At 37.7% G+C, this 27,145-nt stretch overlaps 1 protein-coding gene and 2 pseudogenes across 3 annotated transcripts in view; 2 read left to right on the forward strand and 1 right to left on the reverse strand.

The window, feature by feature from the left end:
- Col11a1 (collagen type XI alpha 1 chain) overlaps positions 1–27,145 on the reverse strand; it is a 702,155-nt gene that overhangs the window by 535,981 nt on the left and 139,029 nt on the right. The gene's annotated exons all lie outside the window — the stretch shown is intronic.
- Positions 18,605–25,314, forward strand: LOC101706995 (uncharacterized protein C12orf56 homolog pseudogene; annotated as a pseudogene).
- Positions 25,300–26,329, forward strand: LOC110343890 (uncharacterized protein C12orf56 pseudogene; annotated as a pseudogene).

Consider the following 27,145-nt stretch of genomic DNA (forward strand, 5'->3'; position numbering starts at 1 on the left):
TCTAAATCTGCATATTCAATTTGCTCTGCAGGTCTGACCCTCTTATAATTAAATTTTAGGCCTTGTTTTTAATTAGTGTAGGTTTTTAGAAAATATTTATAACAGAAGCTACAGTCCTTCTCATTTGCATTGCCGTTGTATCATTCTAGTCCACAGATATTGTCTAGCCTAATATTACTTTTCACCATAGATGAAATTTATAGTATTTTTGAGGCCATTGTGTCCCAAGGATTACAGCCATCCCACTTGCTGTATGTAGTCGAGTTCCTAAAGTATGAAAAATGATGAGTCAAGTAGCACCAAATACCATTCTTAAACTCCATGGGCTAGGGTCACTTCTAGAATTATTTATGGTTCTATTTTACCCGAGTGAAAATTTTGAAACATAGCTTTTAACTTTCTCAGACTACTAGGTTGTATATGCATGATCCCCATAGATTTCATGACAAGTACACAGGAAAGACATGAGGTGAGGAATGGTCACGTTGTTTGCACATGAAGCAGTCAGAGACAATAAGAGAATTGGTCATCCTTTCAGTAGTATGAACAAAACAAATATCCATCTTAGGAAGTTATACACAAAGTGGGTGTAAACTGAAATATGAATAGTATTTGCTATACAACCAGGCAATTCACAGAAAAAAACTATAAATTGCAGGCAAGGATCTTCTCATGTACAACTTCATTATCAGAATACATTATAGAATCATAATGAGCTATATTTTATTATCCATCAGCTTGGCAAGCATTCAGAAGACTGATAATTTCTAGTGCTGATAAGGAGTATCAACTCTATCCCATGGAAAGGAGAGCACAAAATTTAGAAAATAGTTGGCATATTTTGCATCATTATGACACTTTTGACTTTCTCTTATGTAGTAGGACACACTCAAGTCCCTTCAGGGGAGGTAATTCCCATTACCTTATGTAGCTCAAACTTAGAAATTAGACCATTTTAAGTTTATTTTATTTATTAATATATTCATTTTGAGAACAAGTTTTGATCAGTTTTCCAGGCAGATCCTGAAATTCCAGGCTAAAGTAATCCTACTGTGTCACCTCCCAACTGGGCCCACAGGCATACATTTCCTAAATTCTATTTTTTAAATTTTTTAAAAATTCTTTTATTGGTACATTTTAGGTATACAACACATTTACATTTCTCATTGGGAAATTGTACCTTTACATGATGCATCTTGGTCCTTACTTTTTCCCCATTCCTAGCCCTCCCTTCAACCCCTCCACCCTTCACTGTTTACAAAGAATTTGTTTCCATTTTTTTTCATATCTCATAATTTTTCCTTTCCCTTCTTTCCTTTCCCCTGCCCCTCCCACTACTCCTACCCCTTTGGACCTTTTCTTCCTATTTTGCATTATCAATTATTCATTTTAATCATTGGTACATTTTAGATATACAATATAATGACATTCATCATTGGAAATTTGCACCTTTACATAATCTCCCTTGATTCCTATTTTTCACCTTCCCCTGGCCTCCCTTCAAACACTCTATCCCTCCCTATTTACAGAGACTTTGTTTCCATTTTTCCATTTTCTCAAATTAATTTCATTCCCTTCTTTCTTTCCCCTACCCCTCCCATTTCCCCTTCCTCTTTGACCGTTTTCTTCCTATTTCACATTATCTATTATACCTTTTAGTCCTTATTTACACTTTCAGTTTCTCACACTAGAGAAACTATTCAGTATTTATACATGTGCGTCCTATTTATTTCACTTAAGAATATCACCTCAATGTGCATCCACTTAGCTATAAATATCTCTAATTTCTCATTTTTATGGGTGAGTAGTACTCCATTTTACAAACCCCACACACACATTTTCTTGATCCGGTCTCCAGTTGATGGGCATTTCGGCTGTTTCCAAGTTTTAGCTATTACAAATTGTGCTGCTATGAACATGGGTGTACATATATCATTATGGTATGATCATTTTAAGTTTGGGGGGAAGATACCCAGCAGGGGAATAGCTGGGTCAAATGGGACTTCCAGTCCTAGTTCTTTGAGGTATCTCCATACTGATTTCCACAGTGCTTGCAAAAGTCTACACTCCCACCAGCGGTGGAGCAGGGTTCCTCTTTCCCCACAGCCCTGCCAGCATTTGTTGTTGATTGATTTCATGATAGCAGCCATTCTTTCTGGAGTGAGGTGATATCCCAGTATTGTTTTCATTTGCATCTCTCGAATGACCAGGGATGGTGAACATTTTTTCATGTATTTATTTGCTATTTCTCCTTCTTTGCCTGAGAAATGTCTGTTGATTTCAGATGCCCATTTTCGGATTGGGTCTTTAAATTTGAGAGGTCTGATCTTTTTAAGTTCTTTATAGATTCGAGATAGTAGACCTTTGTCTGAGGAAGAGCAGGTGAAGATTTTTTCCCACATTGTGGGTTGTCTCTTCACACTGCTGGTGATTTCTGTTGCTGTGTAGAAGCTTTTTAATAAGAAGAGATCCCACTTGTTGGGTGTTTGTGCTAGTTCACGGGCAACTGAGGTTTTGTTCATAAAATCTTTTCCTACACCGATGTCTTCAAGAGTTCTAACTAACCTCTGCTCCAAGTGGTTCAGAGTTTCTACTTTAATATTTAGATCTTTCATCCATTTTGATTTTATTTTAGTGCATGGCAAGAGATATAGGTCTAGTTTTAATCTTTGGCAAGTTGAAGCCAAATTTTTCCAATACCATTTATTAAAGAGGCTATCTTTCCTCCAGTGAGGGTGTTTGGCTCCTTTGTCAAAGATGAGATGGCTGAGTGTGTCTGGCATTGTTTCTGCATCTTCTAATCTGCTCCACTGTTCCTCGGGTCTGTTTCTTTGCCAGTGCCATGCTGTTTTTATCACAGTAGCTCTGTAGTATAGTTTCAAGTTGGGGATTGTGATATCCTCTGCCATGTCTCTGTTACCTAGAATTGCTTTTGCTTTTTTGTCTCTTCTTGTTCCAAATGAATTTTTGGATTGTTTTCTCAAGGTCCGTGAAGTATGCTTCTGGGATCTCAATTGGAATTGTATTGAATCTATGTAGCAGTTTTGGGAGTATAGCCATTTTCACTATATTGATCCGTCCTAACCAGGAGCAGGGGATGTGTTTCCATTCTCTGATATCATCTTCAATCTCTCTTTTCAGAATGCTACAGTTTTCAGAGAAGAAGTCTTTGATTTCTTTTGTTAAGTTAAATTCTAGGCATTTCAGTTTTTTGGATGCTATTGTGAAAGGAATTATTTGCCTTATTTCTCTGTGAGTCTGTTATTAATGTAGAGGAAAGCTATTGATTTTTGTGTATTGACCTTGTATCCAGCGACTCTACTGAATTTGGTTACTAAGTCTAGAAGACTTTCAGTGGAGTCCTTGGTGTCTTCTATATAGAGTATCATGTCATCTACAAATAATGACAGTTTGACTTCTTCATTTCCTATCTTTATTCCTTTTATTTCTTTCTCCTGTATAATTGCCATGGCTAATGTTTCCAAAGCTATACTGAACAAGAGTGGTGATAGTGGACATCTTTGTCTTGTTCCTGATTTTAGTGTGAAGGATTTCAGTGTTTGACTATTTAGTATGATACTGGCTATTGGTTTTCCATAGATAGCTTTTATCAGTTTGAGTCAGAGACCATCTATTCCAATTTTTGTAGGGTTTTAATCATAAATGCATGTTGGATTTTGTCAAATGCACTTTCTGCATCTATGGAGATAATCATATAGTTTTGGTCCTTGGTTCTATTGATATAGTGTATCACATTAATTAACTTGCCTATGTTGAAACCTCCCTGCTTCCCTGGGGTGAATCCAAGTTCATCAGGGAGTATAATCTTCTTGATGATCTTCTGCATTCTATTTGCCAGTGTCTTGTTAAGGATTTTAGCATCTATGTTCATTAGTGAGATTAGTCTATTGTTCTCTTTTTTGTCTGGGTTTTTCTGTGCTTTAGGGGTTAAGGTGATGCTTACTTCCAGGAATGAATTTGAGAGTATTGCTTCCCTTTCAATTTCTTTGAAGAGTTTAAACAGTAGTGGCAGCAGTTCCTCTCTAAATGCCTTGTAGAATTCAGCAGTGAAGCCATTATGACCTGGGCTTTTCTTAGTTGATAAGGTTTTAATTACATTTTCAATTTCCCTGGTTGATATTGCATTGTTTAGAATTTTTAGGTCTTTTTTGTTCAACTTTGGTAATTCATATCTATCTAGGAATCTGTCCATTTCTTCTGTGTTGTCCATCTTATTGGAGTATTGGTTCTGGAAGTAGGTATTGATGATCCTCTGGATTTCTGCTGGGTCTGTTGTAATTTCACCCTTTTCATTCCTAATTGCATGGATTTGGACTTTTTCTTTCCTTTTTCTGATAAGGTTGGCTAAGGGTTTGTCAATTTTGTTGATTCTTTCGAAGAACCAACTCTTGGATTTATTGATTTTTTTGTATCATTCTCTTAGTCTCCATTCCATTGATTACTCCTCTGATCTTTATAATTTCCTCCCTTATATAAGCTTTGGGTTTGTCCTGCTCTTCTTTTTCTAGAAGCTTGACGTTCAGCATCAGGTTGTTTAATTGGGCTCATTCTGTTTTCCTAAGACGTGTATTCACTGCTATGGATTTCCCTTGTAAGACTGCTTTCATTGTTGTACTGTCTTTGTCATTTAATTGAAGGAACTGTCCAATTTCTTCAATTTCCTCTGTGACCCATTGGTTATTCAGAAGTGTGTTGTTCAATTTCCACATGTTTATGAACATTTGGCGGTTTCTTTTGCTTTGGATCTCCAATTTCATCGCACTATGGTCTGATAATATACAGGGGATAACTTCAGTTCCTTTGCACTTACTTACCCATGTTCTATGTGTGAGTATGTGGTCTATTTTGGAGAATGACCCAAGTGCAGCTGAGAAGAATGTGTATTCTGATTTTGTAGGGTGGAACACTGTAAACATCTGTTAAATTCATTTGTTCAAAGGTTTGAGTTCTAACATTTCATTACTTATTTTTAGTCTAATTGATCTATCTATTTGTGGCAATGGAGCATTGAAGTCCTCCACTACAATTGTATTAGTGCATATATGACTTTTCATGTCTGTTAATATTTGTTTTTATATAGTTGGGCACACTAGTGTTTGGTGCATAGATATTTATGATTGTCATCTCTTCCTGTTGGATTGTTTCCTTTACAAGGATGTAGTGTCTTTCTTTGCTCCTCTTAATCACCGTTGGTTTGAAATCTACTTGATCTGCCAACAGGATAGCTACTCCTGCTTTTTTTCATGCTCCCATCACATGGAGTATTGTTTTCTACCCTTAAACTTTCAGTCTATGAGTTTTATTTTGAGTTGTGTTTCTTGTATGCAGGATATTGTTGGATTTTGCTTCTTGACCCATTCTGCCAGTCTATTTCTTTTGATTGGTGAATTGAGACCATTAACATTGATGGTTATAATTGAACGGTATGGACTTATCATTGTCATGACTTTTTCATTTTGTTGGGTTCTCCTCCTTTACATTTAATTTCTTGTCGCACCTGATGGGTTCATTCTGCTTTGGTGTCTGGGGTTGTGATCCTCATTGTCTGTTCCTATTATATTGTCTAAAATTTATTTGTAGTGCTGGTTTAGTATTCACAAAGTTCCTAAGGTGCTCTTTGTCATGAAAGTATCTTATTTCTCCATCAATTTTGAAAGATAGTTTTGCAGGGTACATCAATCTGGGTTGGAGGCTGTTTTAGGACTTGGAATATGTCACTCCAAGCTGTTCTTGCCTTGATGGTTTGTGTTGAACAGTCTGCTGTGATTCTGATGGGCTTTCCTTTGTATGTGATTTGTTTCTTATCTCTCACTGCTTGGAGAACTTTGTTCTTCTGTTGAGTTTCTGGTATCTTAACAATTATATGCCTATGTGTAGATTTTTTTTTTGATCCAGGCTATTTGAAGTCCTATATGCCTCACTTATCTTTATGTCAATTTCTTTTCCCCTGCTTGGAAAGTTTTCTGCCATTACTTCTGTGAAGGTTTTTTATGTCATCTGCACTCTCTCCTGTTTCTTCATTGACCCCAATCAGTCTTATGTTATTCTTCTTTGCATTGTCTAGCAGCTGCTGGATTGATTTCTCGTGTTCCCTTAAAATTTTGAAGCAATTTTTCTTTTCTTGGCCACTAATTGCAAGATTGCAATCTTATGTTCTGTATCTGAAATTCTGTCCTCACATTGGCTCATTCTGCTGTGTAGACTTTCAATGGAGTTTTTGATCTCCTGGAAATCTATTTGCATCTGTTTTATGGATTCCATTTCTTTCTTATGATGGGATTCCATCATGATCCTTAGCTCCTCTCTAGATTTATTAATCATGTCTTGTACTATTAGCACAATCTTTGCTGTTGTCTGAGAAATTGTTTCTGATTTCTTTGTTTCCAGATCCTCTTTTGTTGCCAGTTAAGGGGATCCAGTTGGTTGAGTATCAGAATGTTCCATCTCATTTCCCTTTGGAGTTGCTGTAGGTGATCTGGAAGTCTGGTTTTGAGATTTATTTATATGTCTTCTCATTTCAACCTGGGCAAGGGGGAGGGGTATTGTTGACATCCGCGCAGCTCACCTCCTCTGAGATGGGAGCAGTGGAACAGTGGCTCACAAACCCCTTCTTCTGGGCTGGGAGTGGCAGAACTGACAGCAGCCTGTAAGTCCCTTCCCCTGGGCTGGGAACTGCAGGACAGACAGTGGCCCAGAAGCCCCTTCCTCTAAGCTGGGAGCAGTGGGATGGACAGCGGCCCAGAAGCCCCTACCTCTGGGCCAGGAGTGGTGTGATGAACAGTGGCCTGGAAGCCCCTTCTTCTAAGCCAGGAGTGGTGGGACAGTGGCTCAGAAGCCCCTTCTTCTGGGCCGGGTGTGGCGGGATGGACGGTGGCCTGGAAGACCCTTCCTCTTGCCTGGGAGTGGTGGGACACATTTCCTAAATTTTAAAATGTGGGGCTAATAAGTAAACTAACCAAAAATTTCTTAACTAGTGATAGTAAAGTTCTTAAAATTGTTTGACGTATAATCAACATTTAATAAGTACTAATAATTGTTTTAGCATAAATTTTAAAGCTATAAACAAAAAAATTGAAGTACAATAAAACACAAATGTATTCTAATCAATTTGTGTGTTTAAGTAACTCTTTTAATAGCTTATTGTGGCTTTTTAAAAATTAAACACTAAATGACAAATTGTCTACTTCTGCAATAACCTAGGAAACCATTTAATTTCCACTGAGCTACATCTGCAGCCCTACAGAACTTAATTTAATTCTACATATGCTCAGCCAAATGCCAAAGATTTAACATTGCTTTGTACCGAACCAGTTTACTAGGAAAGTACGGAGAAATTATCTTCACTCTTGTAAGCTTTCTTTTTCTTTCTTTTGTATTTTTTTTGGTACCGATGATTGAACTCAGGTCCTTGTGCTTTTGAGGCAGGCAGCAGAACCAATGAACTAAATCCCCGGCCCCTATCTTAACTCTTTAGAGAAAAGGTGATATAAAGCCTAGGATTTTGCTACCTTGATCCAATGAGTATGTCTACATTTCATCTAAAAACAATAAAAAGGGAAAAAAATTTAAAAAGAACAAAGAAAGAGAAAAAATTGTTACAAGATACTTAGATCACTTAATGGAGATAGATTTTTATACCACATGCCCTCATATTATTACAATAAAATACTAATGCAAACATTGATAAAATTAATTCTACAAACATATATAATTATTATTTTTATCTCAATATTTATTTTGCAAAATCTGAAGCCCACAGGAGATTTGACTAGAACTATATGATGAACACTCATATTCTCCTTCCTAGATGTGTCTGTTTTTTAAACATTTAACTTCAGGCATTATAATATTTTATCTTAAATATTTCAGCATGTATCTGTTCAGAATTAGAATATTTTCCATCTATTGATAATATTATACTTCAGAAAAGTAGTATTGACTGAATAATCTCTACTTTATAGTTCACATTGAAATATTCCTATTTTCCCAATAATGTGGTTATATTGATTTTAACTTTATTCTGGGATAAAATAAAATATCACCTTGTATTCAAGTACCTATTTAGTTCTACTGTTTATCAATTCTTTATTTTTTCTCCTCTCCTCTTTCTCTACTTGCTCATTCCTCCTCTTTCTTCCATAATTCATGATACTGATATTTTATATATAATAATTTACTTCTTTTTTTTTATTAACTTCTTTTCATTAGTACAAGTTTGCAGATCATGCAGTCTACAACCATCATGAGGAGTTGTTGGTTACATTTACATACAACAGCTTGTTTCTTTTTTATTTATTTATTTATTTATTTAGGTACCTGGGATCGAACTTGGGTCCTTGCACTTGCGCAGTAGGCAGCGAAACCACTGAGCTAAATCCCCAGCCCTTTCTTTTGTAATCCCCTCACCTTTCTTCCCCCTCCATCAATTCCCCTATCTCATTTTTTAAATTTTATTGATATTATTAATCTTAGCTCATAATATGATATACAATGTTTACATTAATTGAGGTTATTAGGTTCCTGTACGTGAAATATCTTTATTCTACCTATTTCCCCTTCCCTTTCTCTTCTCCCCTTATGCTTTTTCCCATAGACCACTTCCCAATTATAAGAGATCTATCTCTTATTTCCTTTAATCTCTATCCTTTATTATTCTCTTTGTACTTTGCTTCACTCAAGTGAGATATGCCATATGGCATTTGCGTGTCTTGTTTATTTCACTCAACATTATATTTTCAAGGTGCATCCATTTTCCTACAAATGTTTAAAATCTGTCATTCTTTATAGCAGAGTAGCATTCCATTATATATATAGATACCACTTTTTTTCATTAAGTTTATTGGTACATTTTAGGTATAACATACAGTTACATTCCTCATTGGCATCTTGTACCTTTACATGGTGTATCTTAGCTCTTATTTTTTCCCCATTTCCCTACAGTCCCTTCAACCCCTTCGCCCTTTCCTATTTACAGAGACTTTGTTTCCATTTTTTCCTTTTCTCATATTTTTTCTTTTCCCTTCTTTCCTTTCCCCTACCCATCCTACTTCCCCTACTCTTTTAGACCTTTACTTCCTATTTCACACTATCAATTATACCATTTGAACCTTATTTACACTTTTAGTTTTTCACACTGAAGAAACTATTCGATATTTACACAGGTGTGTTCTATTTATTTCACTTAAGAGTATGGCCTACTTTTTAAATCCAAACACCTGTTGATGGGTATACAGGCTGTTTCCAGGATTTAGCTACTGTGAATTTTGCTGCTATAAACACTGGTATACATGTATCACTGTACTATGATGTCTTAAGCTCCTTGTGGAAGATACCTAGCAGGGGGAAACACTGAGTCATATGGAACTTTTAATGTTGGTTTTTTGAGAACTCTCCATACTTATTTCCATAATGGTTGTACTAGTTTACATTCCCATCAACAATGAAGGAGAGTTCCTTTTTCACCAGAGCCTTACCAGAATTTTTTATTATTTGATTTCTTAATTATTGTCATTCTTTCTAGAGTAAGATGGAATCTTAGCGCTATTTTAATTTTCATTTCTCTAATGGTCAGAGATGTGAGTATTTTTTCATATATTTGTTGACCATCTGTATTTCTTCCTCTGTGAAGTGTCTGTTCATTTCTCTTGCCCATTTCTAAGCAGGATCTTTAATTTTTTTTTTTTGGGTTATTTGTATGTTGGAGGTATTAGCCCTATGTCAAGGAGTAGCTGGTAAAAATATTTCATATTCTGTTAGTTCTCTTTACTCTATTGATATATATATTTTTTTCTGTACAGAAGCTTTTTAGTCTCATACAATTCCATTTATTACTATTTCTTTTGTGATTGAGGTTCTGTTTAGAAAATCCTTTCATACACCTATATCTTCAAGTATTTTATCTTCCAGTAGTTTTAATGTTTCTGCTTTAATGCTTAGATATTTGAACCATTTTTATTTTAATTTGTTATGTGTTGAGAGCTATGGGTCCAGTTTCAATCTTCTGCACACAGTTAACCAGTTTTCCAAGCAGCACCTGTGTTATCTTTCCCCCAAAATATGCTTTTGGCACCTCTGTCAAAGAAATAAACAGCTGAATGTGTGTGGGGAAGTTTCTATGGCCTCAGTTTTGTTCCATTAATCTAGGTATCTGCTTTGGTTCCAATGCCATGACTTTTTATATCATTATTTCTTTGTAGTATAGCTTAAAGTTAGAGATTGTTATGCTTCCTTTGTGCTTGTTGCCCAAAATTGCTTTTCCTATTCTGGGTCTCTTCTGGCTCCATATAAATTTTAGGATTGCTTTCTCTAGATCTGTAAAGTATTCTTGGTATTTTAATTTGGGCTGTATTGAATCTGTATAATAGTTTTTGGAGTATAGCCATATTGACAATATTGATTTTGCCTACTCAGGAGCTGGGGACATCTTCCCATTTTCTGTTGTGATACTCAATCTCCTTTTTCAGTGTACCGTAGTTTTTCTTTGTAGAGGTCTTTTGCTTCCTTAGTTAATTTGTAGGTATTTTATTTTTCTTGAAGCTATTGTAAGTGGTATTGTTTTCATAATTTCCTTCTCATCCTGTTCATTTTTAATATACACACATGCTAATGATTTTTGCATGTTGATCCTGTATACTGCTACATTACTGAAGTTTGTATTAATTTTAAGTTTTTTTAATGAAGTTCTTTGGGTCTTCTATGTAGAAAATCATTTCCTCTTCAAATAATGATAATTTGATTTCTACCTTTCCTATATGTGTCCCTTTTATTTCTTTCTTTTGCTTGAGTGTTCTGGCCAATGTTCAAGAACTGTTGAATAGGAGAAATGATGATGGACATCCTTATCTTGTTCCTGATTTTAAGGGGAATATTTTTAGTTTTTCCCCAATTAGTGTGATGCTGGTTATTCGGTTTTCACATGTAGCTTTTAGCATATTAATTTATGGTCCTTCTATACCTATTTTCTTCAGGATTTTTATCATGAAGGGGGGTTAAATTTTGTTGAAAGTCTTTTCTATATTATTGATATGATCATACAGTTTTTGATCTTACTTTTTTTACATGACATATTACATTTATTGACATGCATGTTGAACAAATCTTGCATCTCTAGGATGAAACCTACTTGATCATGGTGTATAATCTTTTTGATAATGTGCTGCATTGTAATTGGTAATATCTTGTTGAGGATTTTTACATCTATATTCATTGAGGAGAATGGCCTAAAGTTTTCTTTTTCAGTTGGGTCTTTATCCAATTTTGGGATCAGGGTGATACTGGCTTCCTTAAATGAGTTTGGAAGCACTCCATCTCTTTGAATTCCTTTGAAGAGCTTGAGACATATTGGTAATAATATTTCCTTAAAGATTTTGTAAAATCCAGCAGTGAACTCAAACTCATCAGGTCTTGGGCTTTTTTAGTTGATAGATCATTACAGTGTCAATTTTTTTGCTTGTTTTAAGGTCATTAAGAATATTGATGTCATCTTGGGTTAGTTTTGGTAGAAGGTGTCTAGAAATCTGTGCATTTCTTTAAAATTTACTGATTTTTGTGAAATATAATTTTTCAAAGTAATCACTATCTTCTGGATTTTGACAGTGTCTGTTGTAATTTCATCTTTTTCATTTCTAATTGCATTGATGTGACTCTTTCCTTGCTTTCTCTTGGTAAGTCTGGGTAGGGGTTTATCTATTTTAGTTATTCTTTCAATGAACCATCTTTGAAATTCATTGATCTTTTTACATGATTTCTGTAAGCATGTTGATGAATCCATCTGTATTTTCTTCTAGTTTTTCACTAACTCCAGTTAGCCTTGCACTGGTCTTCTTTTTGTCATTTTTAGCTGCTAGTTAGTCTCTTATGCTCTTATTTTCTCTTTGGATACTTTGAGGTCTTTATGGTAATTCACTCTTTTATCCCCAATATCAGACACTCAACACTTTTTTAGTGTATAAACTCCATGCAGTTGTTTATTTCAGGTATTTCTAATGACATCTTTTTGAGGATTCCACATCCTTGCTGAACAGTATTTAATTTTTCTTTTATTTACTTTAACTGAATTTGATTTTATTGGAGTACTTTTAGTTGATTTAAAGGATTTATATTGAGAATTTTCAGAGGATATTTTGTGGGGGCAAAGGCAAGATATGAGAGAAAGGGAATTTATTTCATGATTGAGAAAAGCTATGTGTCTGTCAGAACTTGCTGACAGGGAGGATAACAAGCCATATAAGATGTGGAAGAGTCAAAGGCTTAGAATGGAAAAGATAAAGTAATAATAGTAGAGAATATAGGAGTGACTGTGAAAGAGCTAAGGATGGGGAATTTAAAAACTTGGGATAAGGAATTTGTGTTTTGAAAAAGAATAAATAACTATTTTAATAATATTGTCTCAGGGTTTGAGGTGAAGCAACTAGGCTGGGAGCTGAGACAAGGAACAAAACCTAGATACCTATTAAATCAGAACCAATGAAGAAACAAATACACAAAAAATAACAACCTAATAAACACAGGAAATGAGAAAATAACAAAACATAATCCCACATTACTAAATAAATCAAGAAACAAAAAAAAAAAACTAAAACCTGTAAGATGTCTAATAGGAACACAGATTAAATATTCCCATGAGACATAGCTTATGTGATTCCCAAGTAGCTTCTTTGCCACAGAATCTAAGGGCTCACACTCCAATAACTACTCTGATCTCTGTACCACAAAACCAAAGCTAACTCAGAATCAAGACTTATTTCCACCAGGTTGCAGGCATTCTTGTAGAGGTTGATCCAGTCTCACTTCTTGGATTAGGAACTCTTGCTGACCTTCTCCCTGACTTTGATGGTGGATATGGCAGACAGGTTCATTGGCATGAAATTGTTCACTGAGTCTGGATTATTCCTATGCAATCAAGTCAGCTATAGCAGTAAAAGACTAATCTGTTACAGTGGTATATATAAGGGCTAGTTGAAAAATAGCATACCATGAGATTGTTTGGGGGCTCTCTTTAGCCTAGAGAAGAAATTCATTTTTATAATGTAAGCATCATCTTAGCATCCCTCTTGACTCACAGTTAATGTGCACTAAATATGATGGCTGTGCCTCCTCTGATGATGAAAAACAACATTTAGCAGTAATTTTATAGAATCAATTATCTAATGTCCAGGGTGTTGGGGACCAGGTAATGCCAGAGGGGGGAAGAGAAAAGAAAAAAAGAGTTTTTTCTTTCTTCTGCCCCTTTCTAACATCCTCTGCTCTGTGGTATTGAAAGGAGGAAATAGAAGGAGAATGATGGATCCTAATGATGGTAAGGCTAGGTTATGTATTCAGAAGGAGATTACAGGAAAAATTTGGTACAAAATTGGTAGTAAAAAATAGGAATGGAAAGTAATTCTATGACTGATATAAATAGTAGAGAAAAAAGGGAGAGAGAAAAGAAAAGAAAACTTGAGAAGGAATATGACATAGGAGAAAGAAGTCGGGCACAGAGATATGGATAAGAGAAGGGATATAAAAGGAAAAGGGAGAATGCCCTTACCCTCTATAAAGTATACTGAGGGGAAAAAAAGGCAAGAAGAAGAGGAGCACACACACTCTTATGAGACATGCTCATAAGAGAAAAAAATGTTAAAATAATGGAATAAGAGTGTTAGGTGATAGGTGACCCAGCCCCAAGATGTCTCCTTTCCCACCCAAATCAGCCTTCTTTTTCCCACAACCCATTAGTTTCCTGCCTAAACACAGTCCCAAGATGTCTCCCTTCCTGCCCAAGTCAACCTTCTTTTTCCCATTATCCATCACATTCCCACCCCTCCACTGACCCTGCACCAATCCAAACCCTCCAGGTCACCTAGCCCTCATGGAACCCTTTAAAAAACTGCACTAAGCCTCCATGTGGCTGCTGTTTTCCATTGGTTCAGAGGCAGCCCAGCAGCTAAGTCCCCTCTGCAACAAAGGCCTGTTTGGTTCCTGTCCTGGATTTGGCCCTGGATTTTTCTAACATTCTGGTGCCAAAATCCGGAGGTAGGTGACTGATTAAGTGACAATTGGCCTTTTAGCCACCTCCTCTGAACCTTAGCTGCCAAACCAGGACCCCCCGGGGCTTTCTACCTTTGCCATTGCTGACTCCACATCCACATCAGTCACGATTCAAGGTGAGTGCTTCAGGGAACCCTTTTCTCTCAGATCATCCACTTGTTTCCTGTCTTGAAATCCTAGTTATGGGTCAGACTGATCTCCGGCCCAGGCGGTCATGATCTCTGAGGGATGTCCCCCCGATCTGATCTTCCTGTCCTCTGTGAGGGTTGCCAAGCTAAATGAAGATGCTCCTCTTCCTCGCCACCCTCTCTGGGAACCTCTTGGCACTTACCTCCCTTTTCTAAATTGCCATGGGAACCCAACAGTCCAACCCCTTCCCCCTCCCATTCAACACCTCTCAGCTGCCTTTTGGTTCAACTCAAACCCATCAGACTGTTGGGACCAGATTTCAAACCAAAAAGACATTTTTTACTGCACTCAGGTTTGGCTCCAATACAAACTAGACAAGGAGTCTCAATGGTGCAAAAATGGTATTTTTGATTCCAATGTTTTATGAGATCTATACAACTTCTGCCAGTGAAATGGCAAATGGTCAGAAATTCCTTATGTACAGGCCTTTTTCTACCTTCACTCTCACCCCTCCTTGTGTCAGACATGTTCCACTCCCCAGGTCCTCTTGGCCCAAGCCCTGATACAGCCCCCTGACCCCCACCCCGATACTGATGCTGTCAATCCTCCTGACCACTCCCCTCTTGCACCTCCCCCTCCCTACAATCCGGCTTCCTCTTTGGAACCCTCCAGTACCTCTTCACACTCCTCATCCCCCTCTCATCCTGCCTCTTCACCAGCTGTTCACTGCCCTGACCACCCAGTCCTCCAGGTTCCACACCTCACACCCATTCCAGATACCCCATACTTTCGCCTCCAGCCCCAGCAGCTCAGTTGCCCCTTCAACAGGTGTCTGGAACTGAAGGAATTGTTCACGTTCGTGTTCCTTTCTCTTTCTCTGATCTCTCCCAAATTGAAAAATTTCTAGGTCTTTTCTTTTCCAAACCAGACTATATCAAAGTGTTTCTCTGTCTCATGCAGTCCTATGACATGATGTGGCAAGACATTTATACTGTCCTTTTCACCACCCTTTCCCCTGAGGAGCGGCAGAGAGTCTGGTGGGAAGCCCAGGGAGCAGCAGATGATTTCCATGCCACAGATCCCACAAAGCTAGTAGGTACACAAGCAGTTTCATACACCCACCCAGACTGGAATTACCAGGATGGAGATCCTGGCTGGGACCTCCTCGATCACATGATCACCTGCATTATAGAGGGTCTTAAATGGATCTCCCAAAAGACTGTTAACTTTGATAAAATTCAAGAAGTTACTCAGGGCCCCCAAGAAAACCTGGTGCAGTTTCTTTATTAGCTGGTGAAGGCCCTACAGAAATACGCTAAAATTGACCAAACATCACAGGTGGGCATGATTGTTATTAACACTCATTTTATCTCCCAGTCAGCCCACAACATCAGGAAAAAGCTCAAAAGGGTTGAGGAAAGACCCCAGGCCACCCAGGCTGAACTTTTAAATGTAGCCTTTAAGGCTTTTAACAATCGTGAAGAGCAGGCAAAGCAACAAAAAATGGCTAATTACCAGATGCTGGCAATGGCCCTACAGGGTAAACCATTACCTCAGAAAAAACCTGCCAACTGGGGAGGTCCTCAGGGGCTTGCTTCAAGTGAAACCAGTTCAGACACTGAGCATGCAACTGTCCCAATCTCAAACCTCCTCCTGCCCCATGCCCTGAATGGAAGCTAATGGGTCATTGGAGAGTCAACTGTCCTGTTTGCCAAAACGGTAAGAGGTCATCCCCTTCTCAGACCCAAGCTGTAGATACAGGGATAGCTCTACCAGAGCTCCTTGGCCTTGCTGCAGAGGACTGACAGTGCTCAGGATTGTCTTCAGCCCCATGGTCATCACCCCTGGAAAACCCAGGGTAACTGTCAGCATCTCAGGGAAGCCTATTTCATTCTTGCTTGACATGGGGGCTGCATACTCAGCCTTACCTACATATTTGGGTCCTACCAGTCCATCTCCAGTTACTATTGTTGGAGTCCAAGGAGTACTCTCCAACCCTCCACTTACCCAACCCCTTATATGCTCCCTCTTAGGTAGTACATTTTCACATAGCTTTTTAGTCATTCCAAACTGTCCCACCCTTATTTTGGGTAGAGCCATCCTCACTAAATTCAGGGCCTCTTTTATCCATTTATGACAGAGTCATCATAAATGACCCAACCAATATTCTGCTGCTCCAGGCTGCTCCCTGGGTCTCCTCCTCTCCTGACACCCCCCTCCTCCTTCTTTCCCAATATGCTTTCCTTGACAACTGTTGATCCCTCCAACTGGGACACTTCCTCAACCTCCATAGCAGCCCATGAGCTCCCCCCATTCAAATATGCTGCCAAGACCTGTCTAATTTTCCCAGTGTTCCACAGTACCCCATCAACCTGAAACATCTGTAGGGCCTAAAACTGATTATTACTGATCTTCTAAAAAAGGACCTTCTTCAACCTGCTCACTCTCCATTCAATACACCCATTCTTCTGGTCTTAAAACCCAATGGCTCTTACCAGCTAGTGCAAGACCTTAGGGCCATCAATACTACAGTTCTCCCCATCCACCCAGTAGTTCCCAACCCATACACTTTGTTGTCCCATATCCCCTCCTCCTCATACTGCTTTACCATCTTAGACCTTAAAGATGCCTTCTTCATGATTTCCTTAAACCCCAATTCCCAAGACCTCTTTGCATTTACATGGACAGACCCCAACACCCATTATTCCCAACAACTCACATGGACAGTTCTTCTCCAAAGCTTTAGAGACAGTCCCTATCTCTTTGGACAGGATTTGGCCTCAGACCTTACAACCTTAAACCTTTCTCCTTCTACCCTTCTCCAGTGTATGGATGACCTTCTCCTATGCAGCCCATCCCTAGAATCCTCTCAAAGACAAACAGGCTCCCTCCTTAATTTCCTGTGACAACACAGATACTAGGTGTCCCACAGTAAGGCACAACTCTTCCAACTCTTGTTCCAGTATTTAGTGGTCAAGATATCATATCAAAAAAGAGATATCATGATTGACTATAAACAAATCATCCATGACCTCTCAGTGCCTTCAGCAAAGGCTGACATCCTGTCCTTCCTGGGGCTCACAGGCTATCTCCGCCTATAGATTGCCAACTTTAGTCATCTTGCCAAACCTTTACATGAAGCCTACAACAGTGACCTGTTGGAGCCCATAGACGACACTGTAATCAAGGGACCCTTCCTCAAGCTCCAGGCAGCCATCCTCTCAGCCCAAGCATTCTCACTCCTTGACCTCCAGAAACCATTCATGCTGTATGTCACCAGGCGGGCAAGTCTCCCATTGGGAGTGCTCAGTCAGGCAACTAACTCTCACTTCACACCTGTTGCTTATCTTTCCAAACAACTTGACCCCACTATCAGAAGTGACACTTCAGGTCACTTAGCCCTCACCAACCTTTTAAAAATTACCACGATAAGCCTACACGTGGGTGATGTTTTCCTTTGGTTCTGAGGCAGCACGACAGCTTGCTGCCCTGTGCAATAAAGGCCTATTTGGTTCCTGGTTTCAGCCCTGGATTTTTCTAACATCAGGGAGAATGTACAGAAGGAGGAAAACAGCAAAGAATAATAATTTTTATCGCAAAATAAAAATGAAAAAATAATACAAACAAAGAATAATGAAAGAAAGTTTTTTATTGTTTTAGATGTGTGGCTCTTGTCCTCAGCATAGGGTTAAGGAGAAGAGCTCAATCCAGGACATGTCTATGTTCATGCTAGAAGTCTAAGGTGGCAGTACATCCACAGACTGGTGCTTGGTGTAGACAGCTGCTTACAGTGCGAATATGATACCAATGTGAACTTCCAATCCTGTGTAACTAAGGCTGAACCTGGCTTCTGACCACAGGAACCAGGTCTATGTTCATTAGCCCCTGCCTCTCTTTCCCTCAAGTCACCCTGGGAACTTGGTAGTGTGAAGCAGCCACTGGGGTTCTCTGGGACCCAGGTTCAAATACTCAGCACTTACCTACTATGACATCCCCATCTGCAGCTTCAGATGCAGACACTTGTATTGAGTTCATTCACCAACCACTGACCATGGAAGGCTGTCCCAGAAGGAGTGTCCTGCACTCTCCCCACTGTTTCCAACTGCAGATGGTTATCTCAGTCTTGTGATATAGGGTACTAAGTAATCAAAATAAGCAAAATAATCCAAACAAGAGAAATATTATAACTCCCAACCTGCCAGATGTCCTAAATGCTGAGTTCATGTTCTCTAAAATGGAAGAATGAATTCCAGAATAATTGGAGATTAAGAGTAGGAAGAATTTATTGAGAGAAAGATATCTTCTAAGAGAGACAGAAGGGTGTTTGGAAAGTGCATTGCCAGCCCACACCACTTCTCAAAGGTGTTTTAAGGGGCAAAGCCACTAGGTGAGGTGGGTATAAAGTCAGACAAAGCTATAAGATCCGATGGAAGAACACAAGGTGGACATGAAGTGGGACAAAATCATGATCAACCAAATAGATTACAAGTATAGTTGCTCAGGTAATATTGATTAAATGGAGATCAAATGGGGAAGTTAGTCAAGTAGCAAGTGTATAGTACACGGGTTTCCCAGAAGAAATGGACTAGCTAGGGATGTTTTGGCCCCCAGTTAAGGTAATTGATGTTTATTTAGAATATCAATCACTGGTAATCATCCCTAGTGGAAGTATGTGGGAATAGTAGTTTCTCTCTTTTTGATGATAACCTTCAGTAAATGTTTCTCAATTGTTTTCTATGCTGGGGGCCTAGCTCTCCCCAACTGTCTTATGATATTTTCTAAAAAAACCTTAACTATCTACAATATTTGCAGCAAAAATGTTGTTAGTTTCACTTTCACAAAGATGGTGGCTAGCCAGTTGCTGTCCGTGGCATTGTGAATTCTCTCCTTATTGTGATCTATTTCTTCTGTATGACCTTATCCTATTTTCTTCCCTGAAAGTTTCCTCATACTTCCCAGGTAACTTCCATTCCCTTTGACTCCTCTCCTAGCTATTTTTCACCAGACTGTAGACACTTTACCTGGAGAAGCTGAGTTGTTGGCACTCACTGCGGTACCATTTTGAGACACCTCTCTGATTTTATTTTAATCTGGCAAAGATTTTTAGTAGACTTTCCCCCATTCTACAGCTGTCTGATTGTTTATTCTTGATTATGTAATTATTTTATCAAAATATTTTGAATAGGTGAATACTTCATTGCGTCATAGCAAACAGGTATAAGTTGTTACAATTTCCTGTTACTGAGAATATAATTAAAAAGTTGGTTAAGATTATGTGCATCAAATTCATCCATTGCAAAGGAACCTTTTCCTATAGTTAACAAGTAATATACAGAGAATATTTTGATTCTGTAAGAATGTCTTGCTTCCAATAACATTTGTCACTCAATGATTTTAGTATTCATTGCTAATTTTTGTTTGAATGAAGTATAACAATTATGTTATAAATAATGATTTCATTCATCCCTACCTTATCTGGTATTCTTCTATTGAAAAATTTTCTTTATTTTTCCCTTTTTCTATCAGCACAATAGATCCAGTAATATTTGTTTAGTATGTTTTAGTTCACTGCTATAATTGTGATTCTTGATGCCCAAATAATCCCACATTTGGTTAGTATGAGTCTCTTCAGGCAGACTCTTATGTTATTTTGACATGTTACTATTGACTTTTGAGAACTTTCTGCTTTCAAGTTTGTTCTTTCATTCTAATATTTGAATACCAAATTTCTTATAACCAAATTTGTTCTTTAATCTAAATATATTAAATTTTTGGGACACAATTGAGAATAAGGATTATATTCAGACAAAACTTATAGAGTAATTCTATAATATCCAAATGCTACACTTTCATGGGCTAAATAACCTGTCCTCTCAGAATTCTCATCTCTATAGTAAGATAAATACTATACTTACTTCATTGGGTTGTTTGAGAGATTACTTAAGACAATCTATGAAAACCATTAGTAAGGTATGTGGTATTAAATACTTAACAAATTTTAGCTAGTCTAGAACTATATAATATGGTAAACAATGGAGAAAATTCAGTGGAAAATTGTAACTTTAGAAATACTCTTCATTATCCTCTTTATGAATTAAAGTCATATATCTTTATAATACACTTTCACAGTCATTCTGAGAATAATTTTTGTCTTCACTGAAAAAGAAGTTTGGAAAACCTGAGCCTTATATTGATCTTTCAAATTTGACTTATGCAATTTTCTATTGTACATTCCACACTATTTCACTAAAATGTGTATTTAATTGACTCCAGGCATTATCTATTTTTATCATTTGATGAAGTCATGTCTTCACAGGAAAACTGGGTCAGTTAAAGTAACAATACTCTAGCTTATGGTTACAGTGGTTTGGTTTGCTAAGAGCTAAATCTTGTGGGAATTTTGGAATGTCCCTAAGGATCACCAAGGTTTTTTGGGGGGGGGGAATCTATATATTTCAGATGTCTTTATACAAACAGGGTGCAACATTTTTTAAGAATTTACAGAGTGTGTTCCAATATTTAAAGGTATCTCTTATAAATTAAATGGAAAATATATTTTTAAATGTTCAGACAATTTTACCTTACTTAATGCCTCATCTCCCAGTAACACTTTAACTAAAAAAGAATGATGGATCAAAAGAAAAGAAAGAAAGAAAGAAAGAAAGAAAGAAAGAAAGAAAGAAAGAAAGAAAGAAAGAAAGAAAAAGAAAGCTTTAAGAAAAAGTATCAGTGGATTATTTTATGCAGAAGCTTATTTAGCCTTTTCAAATTTTGGGAAATAAGAGAATAATTATTTTCACTGGCTTCTATTATGTGTTATGACACATTTTGAATTACAATATTCAATATGAATTATAATATTTTGAATGATTCTAATCAAGTTGTTGAGTGCATGGGTAGATATAGAATTCTACTGCAAGCATGTAGCAATAGAAATAAAATGCAAAGAGGGAAATCCAATGAAAGATAGATCTGAAAGAGAAACACAAAGTGGTAACCTGGGAGAAAGTCTTATATCCAATGTACTTGAACAGCAGAAACAGGCATTGCTGTCTGATTGGATAATTATGTGATAATGAATATTAAATTATCCATACAAAGTGAAAGACAGAGGCAAAAATTCACTTGAGGCAAAAGTTACTATGAGATTCTTTCTTTAGTCATACAAATAATTTTGAACAAAGAAGCTACTGATACAGTGGACCCTAAAGTTATAATTGGCCTGACATATGAGCAATTGGGTTACAATCAGAATTTTAGTTTTAACTTATGAACAAAGTCTTGAGTTATGACCTGAATGTGAGCAACTTATGCTTTTAGATGGTCTCAGATACAGATTTAACTCTGGAAGGAACATTACAGCATCTTTTCCTGTAAGGCGTTAATTGAAAAATCCTGGGAAAATGTCTGACATTGAGATCTGTCTGTATATAAGAGAGAGACTTAGAAGACTGTGTAGAGGAGCCTGAGCCTTCAGCTGACTAATTTGAGATACAACCAGCCCTCAAAAATGAATTGAATTCATAAGTCAAGGGTCCATTGTACATTCATTGCCTTGGCTAAATTTTCAAGAGTATCTCTGTATCTAAGGTTCTGAGGAAAAAAAAAACTAAACTAAAGACTCAGGAATTGAATCAACTATCTACTATTTATTTATATGACCATATCTTGGATTTCTTCATAGAATAATAAAGTAGGAGACATAACTTAGACACTCACTAAAATGAGAAATGCATGAGATTGGATAAACAACTATTTACAAAAAATTAGTATTTTTCCTTTATTCTAATTAATTTTGTATTACATTTTATTGTAGTAAATACACAAGAAATAAATATACAATTTTCCCTATTTTCTGTGTACAGTTCTATGGCTTTTAGTACATTCACAATGGTATACAGCTATTATCACTGTCTCTCGCCAGACCTCTTTACATTTGAAAAAACTGAAGTTCAGAGCCTATTAGCAGTTATCTCCCGTTTTCCTTAGACCCTGGAAACCATCATGACGTCTTTTTTATATCTATGAATTTAACTATCATATGTACTTCACATAAATAGAATCAAACTAGCTTTAAAAATTGATGCATTTCTCTGGTGTGAGAAACTGAAAGTGTAAATAAGGACTAAATGTATAATAGGTAATATGAAATAGGAAGAAAAGGGGCAAAGGGGAAGGAAGTGGGAGGGCTAGGGGAAAGGATAGAAGGGAATGGGATTAATATGAGAAAATGGAAAAATAGGAACAAAATCTTTGTAAATAGGGAGGAATGAAGGGGTTGAAGGGAGGGCTGGGCAAGGGTAAAAAATAAGAACCAAGAGAGACTATGTAAAGGTGCAAATTTCCAATGATGAATGTCAGTATATTGTATACCTAAAATGTAGCAATGATTAGAATGAATAATCAATAATGTAAAATAAGAAGAAAAGGTCCAAAGGGGTAGGGGCAGTGGGAGGGGCAGGGGAAAGGAAAGAAGGGAAAGGAAAAATGATGAGAAATGGAAAAAATGGAAATAAAGTCTTTGTAAATAGGGAAGGGTGGAGGGTGTGAAGGGAGGGCTAGGAATGGAGAAAAAGTAAGAACCAAGATGCATTATGTAAAGGTACAATTCCCAATGAGAAATGTAATTGTGTTGTATACCTACAATGTACTGATAAAGAATTTAATAAAAAAATTGATACATTTGATTAAATTTGAAAAGTCCTCTGTTAAATGAAAAGATGCTATAAACATTTAACTGTAGATGTCAAAACTTAATAACTAAGGCAAAAAAACAATTCAGTTTAGCCAGGATAGGCCTAGTTTTCTTCTATTATCTGGACATTATTATTAAGAATATATGTTGAGGGGCTGGGGGTTTAGCTCAGTGATGCTGCCACCTGCCTCACAAGCCCAAAGTTCCAAGTTTGACCCCCAGTACACCCCCTCAAAAAAAGAATATATGTTGAGGACCAGGCTATGTGAGAAATTATTGGGGGTCAGATTGTGTGACTTATGCCTCACTGTCCCAAGGCTGTGACTTGCCTTGGGAAACAGAAAAGTACATTGAAGGCTGCATGCTTTCTGGTGGTGTAGGGAATGCTCATAATATGGGATGATAACATGGGAAGATAACATTGGCTGAAGATGATGTAAAGAGTGCTAGATATTAATTTATTAACTTGGGCAGGCATCCAGGTATAGGGAAGGATGTGTTCCACTTTCACACACTCCCCTTGTAAAAGTTTATCTTGTTCTCTATTTTTCAAAATATCTTTTCAACCATTACTGTTCAACGAATGATGCATGACTTTCCCCCATGCTTCTCACTTGCTAATAAAAGTGGGTCAACCACAGAGATTGTCAAGCCTGTCCACTAGATAGGCTTCTCCCACTTCCCTTGCACTTGGAATATTGTCTCTGTTTCCCTTTGTTCCCCATCATTCCCACCTCACATGAATAGGAGGGTCTGGTCAGCCCCTGGCAAATGTGCCCTTCCATTTTGAAGTATGTTTTAGGATTAAATTATTAATTACATAGTCACTAAAACCTTCAAAAGTTTATATACAAAATTTATGAAGAGCACAATGTATAAGCAAAACAGTAGAGGATAATGGTTAAAAGCTATTGAATGAAGAATCCATTAAATAGAAATCTTATTCAGCTAATCAGTGATGAAAATAATGTTCCACCTCACTAGAAATTAGGAAAATGCAAATATAGCTTCTGTTAGACATTATTTCACACAATTGAAACTTTTAAAAAATATGAGAAGTCTGACAGCCGGGGATTTAGCTCAGTGGTTCGGCCACCTGTCTTGCAAGCAGAAGGACCCGAGTTCGATCCCCGGTACCAAAAAAAAAAAAAAAAAAAAAATGAATAGACTCTGTGGCGCTCGCAGGTTCTAGCGCGGGTGGCTGGGAAGGTGCTCACGGCCCGTCACTCAGCCCAGCTGCGCCGCATGGCCACCCCAGCACTTCCGGCTTCCCCACACGCACCAATAGACACCTGGACGCGTTCTTGAGGCGGCAGCTGCCACCCGAGGTCTACGACACCATCCGTGCCTATGAGCCATGCGTCGTGGTGTCAGATTCGGAGAAACACACTTTCAAATACGTGGTGCTCAGCGACAGGCTCATCTACCTGACGGACAACCCCCCCCCCCCAGTCCATCCGGCGGTTTTTGGCGCTGTGGGATGTCGTGGCCACTGACCTGACTGAAGATTACCCAGAATTTTTGAGTTCACCAGATAGAGAAAGCAATCAACACATTTGTATCATCTATTCTTCAACTGGCTTGAGAAAAAAGTGTGAAAAATCAAAAGGTGTCAGGAAATTCCTATTTCCATTTCATCATGTCAATGCTGACAAAAAGGTCAAGGAAGAGAACGGTGGCCCTATCTTTTGGAGAGGTAAAGAGCCTAGAAGTCTGAGTGAATCCTCTTTCAAGCACGACCAGGAGAGTTACAGAGCCTTCGCGGACTCAACTTCCAGTCTTCCTAAAGCTGTGCCCTCAGCGCCAAGGAACCTTTCGACCTTTACCTGTGCCCTCCAGGAGGAGCTGTCCACCCAAACCAGCCTTGGCAGGGCTGTCAGCATGCCAGCAAACACAAACACAGCTTGCACAACAGACAACGAAAGAACGCCAGGGACTTCTAGATCACAAAGACTCCTCAAGCGAAATCTCTTTCAAGTGCGGTGGGAACAGAAATGAGTTTCACTTAGGAAATTCTCTCCCAGTTTCCCCTTTGGAGAGCGATTTAAACCTAAAGAAAAAGGCGTCAGAACTTCACTTGTACATTGTTTCTGCTACTTCATCTCTATTTCTGCACTTAAAAAGTTCATGGAACAATTACATTATAAAAGCTACTCTTTTACAAGATCCCCTATGTGGAGAGCTGCATGTGCCGCGCCTTAAAGATGGCGCTGGTTTCCGCCTTCCGCCATCCCGAAGGCGAGAGCTCTTTATGATAAACAACTCCTTATTTGGCTGTGATGTGTCTGATGCTCTGCCCCCTCTTACGTGTACCTATCCGCATTCGCCACATGACTATCCGTGATTGGTTGGTTCAGGGGTACTTATTCTAGGGACGGGTGCTCCCCAGGGGTAGAAGAAAAAGAATGTTAAGTTTTCCTGAATAAACTGCTAGAAGAAGAGCGTTGGTGTTGCGTCGTCATTGCTGGTCAAAGGCGAACGCGACACCCCTATATGCTACTGAGCTCAGTCCTGTTATTAGAAGTCCAAAGCCATATAGATCTGAGGAGAAAATTAAGCACTTCAGTCAACTCAAATCTGAACTTTTTCTTAAAGACAATACTTTGAGGAAGATACTTTAATTACCAAACTTAAAGTAGCAGCCCAGAAAAATTTCATTCTGAAAAGGCTTTTCTGGAAAACCAGCGACCTTTTCTATTTCCTTGTGAACAAACTTCATGAGTACTTGCCAGAGTCTGGGAATAAGAATGCATTTCATAATAAAAGCCAAAGAGCTGATGAGCTGGTGCCATGCATTGAAATTATACAGACCCTACGACTGATGTTCAGAGAGACAGAAATCGAGTCATCATGCCTGAACACATTGGCAGCTAAGAAGGGAACACTAATTAATCTCTTGGTAATTTTAATTAGCAAACCTCAGATTCCAAAATGTTGTCCAGTGTTTGATATCCATTTGGTGGCTGATTAAACTTTACTTGAAATGTCTTTTGATGCTGAGTTACAGAAGTTTATCCTGGAATATACAGATAAAGCTACAGCATTTTTATATGAGATACTTCTTGTCTTTCAGCAGGGAAATCTTGGATTGGGGTTGACAACATTTGCTATTAGCTGGATGATGTGCTTTCTACAAAGTTGTCCTCCCATTATTACGTTTGTGGCCAGTATTGTGAAAGAAGTGGTGAAGGGGCTCTCAGCTTCATTACAACTGCTAAGTCCCTGCCAAGCAGTTCTGTTGTACCAGCAGTTTTACATCCTCAAGAGCTGCCTGCAGTACAGCAAGACTCTAGCTGAGTATATCAGGAATGACTACAGCGAAGAATTCAGGTACTTTATTCACATGCCAGCCTTGAAAAAGAGACCTCCGTTGTGTTACCCTATTACCCAGCCAACCACTCAACTTTTTCATGAAGTTCTGAATTGGTTGAACAGAAACAATATGTAAAATGTTAACAAGAGTATAAAATGTTAACTGGAACACAATAAAAAAAAAAAGTTTGACAATAACCTGTAGTGATGGGGATCTGAAGAAATAGAAGTTCAATGTTAGTTTTATTTGTATACATAAGCATAACCACTTTGAAGAACAATTTGTTGTTTCTAAGGAAGCTAAATATGTATAACAGTTGGGCTTGCAATTCCATTTCTAGATATGTCTTATACACTCTTCCACATGATCACAAGGATAGGTGTACAAAAAGAAAAGAACCACAACAATGTATAACAGGAATTATTAGAAATGTCTAAATATTTATAATGAATAAATATATTGTAATTATAGCATTAAATACTACATGGCAATTATAATTACTTAAGTAGAGGTATAAATTTAACATAAATATCCCAACATAATTATGGTAAAAATAAAAGTAAGTTAACACTAAAGCTTAAATTACAATATCACATGCATAAAGTTTAAAATTGTAAAAAATATCATAATATTGTATATGGACACTTTCATATATTGGTTTTTTTGGGGGGGAGGGGGATCGAACTCGGGTCCTTGCGCTTGCAAGGCAGGAGACGGAACCACTGGGCTAAATCCCCGATATTGTTATATATACAAATCCATGGAAATATCAAACATCAAACTCAGGATAATATATAAGGATGTGATGAGAAGAAAATGAGATGCATACAGGGATTTCAAAAAGCTTCAATTGCATCTGTAACACTTTATATTTTTTAAAAAATATAATGTACAAATACTGTTAAATGTTTAAGATCTGACAGAATTTAATGTTGTCTGTAGTTATTTTGTATGTTTTT

This window comes from Heterocephalus glaber, unplaced genomic scaffold (assembly GCF_053883595.1).
Source record: "Heterocephalus glaber isolate CG9 unplaced genomic scaffold, H.glaber_assembly_v1.0 deba00001442, whole genome shotgun sequence".
Classification (NCBI taxonomy): Eukaryota; Metazoa; Chordata; class Mammalia; order Rodentia; family Bathyergidae; genus Heterocephalus; species Heterocephalus glaber.